Source organism: Rhipicephalus microplus, chromosome 3, assembly GCF_043290135.1.
Source record: "Rhipicephalus microplus isolate Deutch F79 chromosome 3, USDA_Rmic, whole genome shotgun sequence".
Lineage (NCBI taxonomy): Eukaryota > Metazoa > Arthropoda > Arachnida > Ixodida > Ixodidae > Rhipicephalus > Rhipicephalus microplus.
Window position 1 is genome coordinate 249,835,602 of NC_134702.1, and position 7,394 is coordinate 249,842,995.

Genomic DNA, 7,394 nt, shown 5'->3' on the forward strand with positions numbered 1-7,394 from the left:
TACGAGCGCCTTTCATTTTTAATTAAAGTGAGCTCTTCTGTAAAGTTTCTTGGTGTATGGTTTCAGGAGGAATTAAACTGGAACACACATGTAAATCATCTGATCACCGCATCAGCATGAATAGTTGGTTGTTTTTTAGAACAATGCACTAAATCACATTGAGGTTAAAAATAAGTATGTACTATGCACTCTTCCATTCTAATGTAACTTATGGGATGTTAGTCCGGGGAACGACATCACAAGGGAATTACCATAAGTTACTAACTATACAAAAGAATATATTGCGCTGCTTTGAAAAATACAGGGAGAATCCACAAGACTTGAGCACTGCTCCACTATTCATTAAGTATTCCATACTCAGAATTGATCAGTTAGATCATTTTAAATTGCTTCAGTTAATACAAAAGACTAAGCTATATGAAGAAAGTTGCACCGAAAGACCACACTACAGTCTGCGAGAACAAAAGAAACAAGCTTCTAGAACAAGAACCAAGTATGGAAAACAAAGTGTTGCTTACCAGGTACCTCAGGTTTTAATTACCCTTGTAGATCAATTGAACTTTAGGGCTAGTAGTGCGACTTTCAAGAAACAAATAAAGAACTTATTCATAACCACCAGTCTACACTATCGAAACTACCTGATGGAGTCTCATGCCTCTGCAAATGCTTAAATTGTTCATAAGTTTTTATGACAATTATACGAGTGACACAGCGCAATTCATTGTATCCGCATGCATTTTGTGTCTGTTTTTGAGTTGTTTCATTGATATCGTTTAGTTGTGAATTTTTACGAGAGTGACCTCTAATTCTTAAATTGTGTTATGTAAACTTCTTATGCTATTTATGTTTGAATTTTGTGTGTACAATTGCAAGTTGCTTGAAATTAATGTATTGATTATATAAATTGTTTGTCAGTTCTGATGTCTAAGCTTTGCACTGTCACGGACTGTGGAGGGACAAGGGCCTTTGTCAGGCTGTTCGCCTTTAGCCCTTTGCCCCTGCAGTGAGCTCTGTATCCGGCTTACTGTAAATAAAAGTACTACTACTACTACTACTATACCGGACCCCTGCTGTGTCTGCGTCGTGACAATACGTTTCTGATCACAACCTAAGCTTCTGCACCTATATTTATCTATGATAATCACCTTTAGTCGATCATACATCCTACGTGACATCATTGTGTAAGCTATCGTCGACTGTAGCCTTCTTACCTCCCCTGTTTTCTGCCCTTGGCATTTCTCGGTACTGTTGCGAAATAATAAATCACGCATTTTAAATATATACATTAGCATTTTGCCTGTTTAGTCAGTGTATGCATTGATATCTTCTATGTGCGCATTCATGTCTGTAAATATATTTACCTCACTCTGTTCTGCTGGTTTGATAATGTCCTTTTCCATGCATTGCATCATTACTTGGTCTTTCCTCTCTGGCGTTTGCTCCTGTCCCCAAATGTAAAAAACTCAGCAGCGTCATCCGCCTTGCCACTATTCCTTTTACGCATAAATGTTCCTGGCGCTCCTGCTTGACTCTTTGCCTGTCTGTACTTTTATGAATGAGTGCCCTTATACCACCCCCCTTTTGCTGCCGTATGTTCTACTACAATATTCTCATGGGTAGTCCGTATTGCTAGGTGGTTGTTCCATGTTCCTAAGATGCGTTTCTACGAACCCATATACTATCAGCTTCTCTCTCCTTGGCTGTTTTTTGTCTGTCCCAACCTAATCCTATTCTTGCCACCTTGCATGTTGATATACCCTATGTCTCAATTGGCTAGGTCATCATGTCTACGTCTAATTCTCTCTGGGACTGAACGTGCCTTAGATATTGGTGCCGCTTTGAAATGGTATCTGCCTATGCCATCTGTCAAATAGTACTCCTCGTTTTCCGCGTTACAAGCTATTCTGGACCCCGATGGGCTCACGTGCCCCCCAAAACGTTTCTGTGGGTCCTGAACACCACCAAACCAACTACACACATAGGCTCCTATAGAAGTTAATTCTGTCTCATGACAACCCCCCCACCTATGCACTTCTCTGTTTCCACTACCTCAAAGCCTTTCTCTCAACTCATCTGCCATATTTTTTTGTTTGTGCTGAAAAACCCTTTTTGCAGGTTGCCATTACGTACCAGTACCTCCAGTATTGTGCATATCAACACTTGTACCTGAGCAAACTTGACACGTATGTCATCGACTCCTTTCGTCATCATGGTCACTTGTCCAGCCGAATCTTCACTTAGGACATCGTTTAAGCCACTCGCGATAATCACCAAGTTTTGTTCATCAGATTTATTTGTGAGTTTTGTGCCCACTTGTCTCATGACTGCTTCCAGCTTATGTCCTCGAAACGCCCCTACTGAAACCCTCTTGTCACCTCACACCTTCTCTTTGATTGCTTCTGCGCATCGATTTAAATTTAAATCACAGGCAATATTGACGGGCTGTGACTTTTCAGCTAGAGTGTCTCGCACCTGGATGTTAGTTGCACATGTGATGTCGGCTGCTTTTTCTCCTCCTACTCCTACCTCTGCTTCGCTCAAGCTAGGTATTTTGACCATTGAACCGGCTGAGCTTGATTATCCGAACATGTTTTCTCTTTTTTTTTCTGCCGTTCCGGTTGCCGGGGCCCTACCATTGTATTCATCCACCACTCCTTTGTTCACATTCATTAGTGCCTCCTCGGCTGACCTAAGCCTTTCTTATATAGCCCTCTTTTTTTTGCTCAGTCGCCGACCCAGTCCCCAGGCCAGCGATTCTCATATGGGCAACCGCTCTGGGCTCACTCTGGGCAACCATCATATCCCCTATTTTTTCCTTGAACTCACATTGCCTACATCGGCGTCAGCCTCTCTAGCATATGCGTCCAAAATAACGTCGATTTTCAAACCCACAGGCATCCCGAACATTTTTACAGTGTTTTTAACTATGTCTTTTTACGCTATTGTCTTTCCGAATTGTCCCACTCGATAGTTACAAAACACTGCAAACGACGAACCCGGCGCTAAGCAACAATGTCTCAGTTTTAATACAAAAATTTGCGTGGTCGGTTTACGTGCCCCTCTACTACGGAGTGGCAGAAGAAAACACACACCCAAACAAGTAAATACCTGGTGATTGACCCCCCAAAAAGCCGTACAATATAATAAGTGCTATAAACTGAAGCCACATTCGAGCCACGCAGCATGATTCTTGTGACAGACTCGTGCGCACACACTGAGCATGGTAACGTTTACTAAAGCTGCACATTTTCACAACTTTGTGCACCGACAAAGTGAAAGCGATTTTGTAACCCTGCAGTATTTTCTATTTTACTAAAATGCACATATTGGCTTTCAAGTGAGAGATTACTAAAAACCTTTGGAGCAGTGTAAAAGCTCAAGTGCATAGCTGAGCTGCCTATACAACGACAGAATCGCCATGACCGAGGCCAAACGAGTGATTTTCAAGCATTAAAAGAAGGAAACAAAATAAAACTATTCCCGCAATCGAGTGCGACGTGGACTTAGCATGCGCTACAGTAAATATGCCTCAACTACAATTGCGAATAAATTCGGTCGAAACATCAGTATCAACCAAGATGTGAGAAATTGTAACATAGTCATGCCGTATATGTCATGCTGTCTTCTCTTGGCCGTACTTTTCCGCAGCAGAAGGATGACTTCGGCGTGATTTCACTCCTGCTCTAGCACTTCCAATAACTGTGGGATTTGTGGTGATCGGGCAAGGTGTTATGCAATTATATATACCAGTTGCCAAATTTTTACGGGGTTATCTGCCATTTTGTTTCTTAACAAATGCATGATATTCAATTAAAAAGTCAGATACTGACAACGCGTGACATGTCAGGGAAGTTGGTAAAGCTTTGAAGAACTGTGCGGATACATTCCATTTCTCATAGCGGAAAATAGTAGACAGAATCAATATACAAACCACTTTTCATATGCCCCATTAGGTCATATTTGCATATACTTCTCATAAAAATGAGTGAAATATCTGATATTGTCACACAATAAATTGATCTGGTATGTCTCTGTGTTTGCTAGACGAGTGTTTATTGTTAGTGTTACGGGATTGGTTACAGATGTACAAGGTATATTTACAAAGGAAAAGCACAGGCAAGAGTCACGATGGCTGATCGACGCACTCACGCACTTGTCAGCTCTTTCTTGCTTTCATCTTTATGCACTTCATCTCCATAACAGGCTCCCCGGGCGTTGGAGCGCTGTCTCTGCGTGAGTCCACATAAGTGCGAGAAAAGTAGGGCTTCACGCGCGGAACTTAGACAATGTCAACAAGTGACAAACTTGGTCACGTACCAGAGTGTGATGGCGCTAGCTTTCAGCTCACTTCAATAATTTGGGATATGACTAGGTAACGTCCTGCGTAGCGGGACAAGAGTTTTTCGACGAGACCTACACGGCGAGCCGGTGACCAGAGGAGAATGCGATGACCTTTAGCAAACTTTATATTACGATGCCGGTAGTCGTATAGCGGGCTTTTGCATTACCTGTGAACTGGCAATACGAGACTGGGCTTCTTTATGAGCCACGTAAACCTGATCAATGGCTTACACTGTAGCAGATCGCACGAGAGGCAAGGTGGTTTAAAATAGAAATATGAGGTTGGGACCATACAAAATATGAAAAGGTCAAAATCCCACGTTATATTGTCGAGAGGAATTGTATGCGAAAGTCAAATAGGCCAATGTGGTGTCTCAGTCTCGATGATCTTGGAAAACGTACATCTAAGCGTCTTTGTGAGCGTGTGGTTGAGACGTTTAGTTAGGCCGTCACTTTATGGGTGGTCAGAATGTGCTCTGTGGCACACAATGGAAGGAGGTCGTCGACTACTCTGGACAAGAGAGAGTGACTGCAGTCCATAAGGAGTCGTCGGTGTGGACTGTGGTGTAAGATGACGTCGTGGAGAAGAAAATCTGCGAGGTCAGGGAAGTAGCCAGCTAGCATGGCCTGTTATCGCGTAATAATGGATTGATATGTGATGTTTAACGTCCCAAAACCACCATATGATTACGATAGCCGCCGTAGTGGAGAGCTCAAGAACTTTGTACTACCTGTGGCTCTTTAACATGTACCCAAATCTGGGCACACGGGCTTACAGCATTTTCGTCTCCATTGAAAATTTAGCCGCCGCTGCCGAAATTCGAGGCTGCGACTTAAGGGTAAGCAGCCGAGAACCTTAGCCACTAGACCACCGCGGCGGAGCCTATCGCGTATTGGGTAGCATAATCTGTGGCAATGGTGATTCATTTATTTCCCTGTGTCGTCTCCGAAAAAGGGCCAACAATGTCTCGTCGCACGCAATGAAAAGTTCAGAGGGCCCTTTAATTGGGTTAACATATCCAGCTGGCAACAGAGAAGGTCTTTTCCGGCGCTTGCATAAGTCACCAGTGCCGACATAGCCACGCATGCTGCAGCACAGTCCAGGCCCGTGGTCTGTGGGGAAAACGTCGAGGTGTTTCGCCGTTGGTGCGTCGTGGAGAGGTTAAAAAATGGCAAGCCTAGATGACGAAGACTGACAAGCAGAAAGATACTCGGCTGCAGACCCGGAGGTCCTGGGGTTGAATTCCGGCTACTGCAGCTGCACTTTCAATGGAGGCGAAAATGCTGTACTCCCGTGTGCTCAGATTTGTGTGCACGTTAAGGAACCACTGCTGGTCAAAATTTCTGCAGCCTTTTACTACGGCGTCTGTCATATTCATATAGTGCTTTTGGGATGCGGAGAAGCTCGGGGTCGTCAGTACTGACATTGCGTCAGTACTGACATTGCAGTGATAGAGGATTCTGTATTGCAGCACGACTATACGGGATTCAGCATCACGGCTGTCATACTGAATGGCGTCAATGATATATACTGCGCACTACGTCACCCAGATGTTCTATGCGCATATGAGTGAAATCGATGGGCTGATGTTTCCGGATCAACCTTGGCCCAGCTCGGCCCAAACACTTCCTGCTTCTGGCCGTCCCAGCCCGGCCGTGTGTACAGAGCAGCGAAGTGCTACCGTGTTGGCGGGGTTTTCATTCGCGGCAGCGGCAATGTACGAGAAGGAGATGTATGGCGCAAAGCACAAAGCGGCGACAACGGTGGGCAAGAAAATGTGGAGGGTAACCAAGAAGCGGCATGTCGGCCAGACATAATTTGATAATTTAAGCGACAGGCATTCCTAGAAGTTTTAGTAAGCATGAGGTTCCTATGAAGCAAGTACGCAGATTGCGAACCTGTATGACGCCAGCATGTTGGTCCTCTGCAGACACGAACGAAATATGCGGTAGGCACACATAATCTGTATACGTAAACTTTTCCACTAGGGTGGGGGCTCAATTCTCCAGTTTGATGTGTATTACTTATCTATTATTATTCGAAAATGACCGAAACGGGGGCAATATTTGGGAAAAATAAAAAAAATTCTTGAACTCGTGGTGCCGCAGGAGTCGTTAGACATTTTTTATATATGTGGTTATAAGTGTCATTACACCCCTTGCTTATACACCCCCCCCCCCATTTTTTTCAGAGGTTACAACAGTAAATTAACATCATAATCATGACTTTTTTGATATAGCGCGACTAGTCCGCGCGTGCATGCGCGATCACATTCAAGAAGCTGTGCATCCGAAGTGAAAAGAAAGAGCCCAAAGTCACTAGGCGCGGATGACGTATACTGTTTGTCGCTGGAGTCCTAGCCCAGGCCAGTGACTCCTCGTTATATGCTTATTGAAGTCACACAACAATCATATGAGCCCTTTCGGCTAGATTTTGCCACGAGCATTGGCATCGACGTCAACTTGGGCGTCACCATCACTCACCGTACATGTATACGCATTTGTATACAATAAAATGCAAGAAATGAAAAATACAGGAAAAACCTGCAGCACCCGAAATCGAGCTTGGGCCCTCTGAATCCCAAAAGCGAGGCGTTAACCACTGAGCCACCGAGCAGCACATTCTTCAGCGTTCAAGTGGCAAGCTTCTATATCTACCACTTACCGCTGCTGACGGGCATTTCAGGGAGGGGGGGGGGCTATTGTGTTTTCCGCATTACCAGCAAGATGGCGCAAGAAGGTCACGTAGCAACATCGTCAGGACGCGGCCGCCGCGCTCTCATCTCCCACGTGTATTTGGCCCCACAAAGAGCAGAGGTCGACGCTCACTCGAACCCTTATCTCACGGTAAGAGGGATCCTACGTCTTGGCTGGTGTTGGGATTTTACCGGAATGATTCTGTTTTAGTTACCGGGCACACAAATGTCACTGTATTTGTTGCAAAGTGTACGCTCGCAAAAAGAGCGCGCTTCTCAGATACAGCAAAATAACAGCTGAGACTCTTATCCACGTTAATCTGTACCTAAGGGAAGGCTTCGTGCGTCGTTTGTACG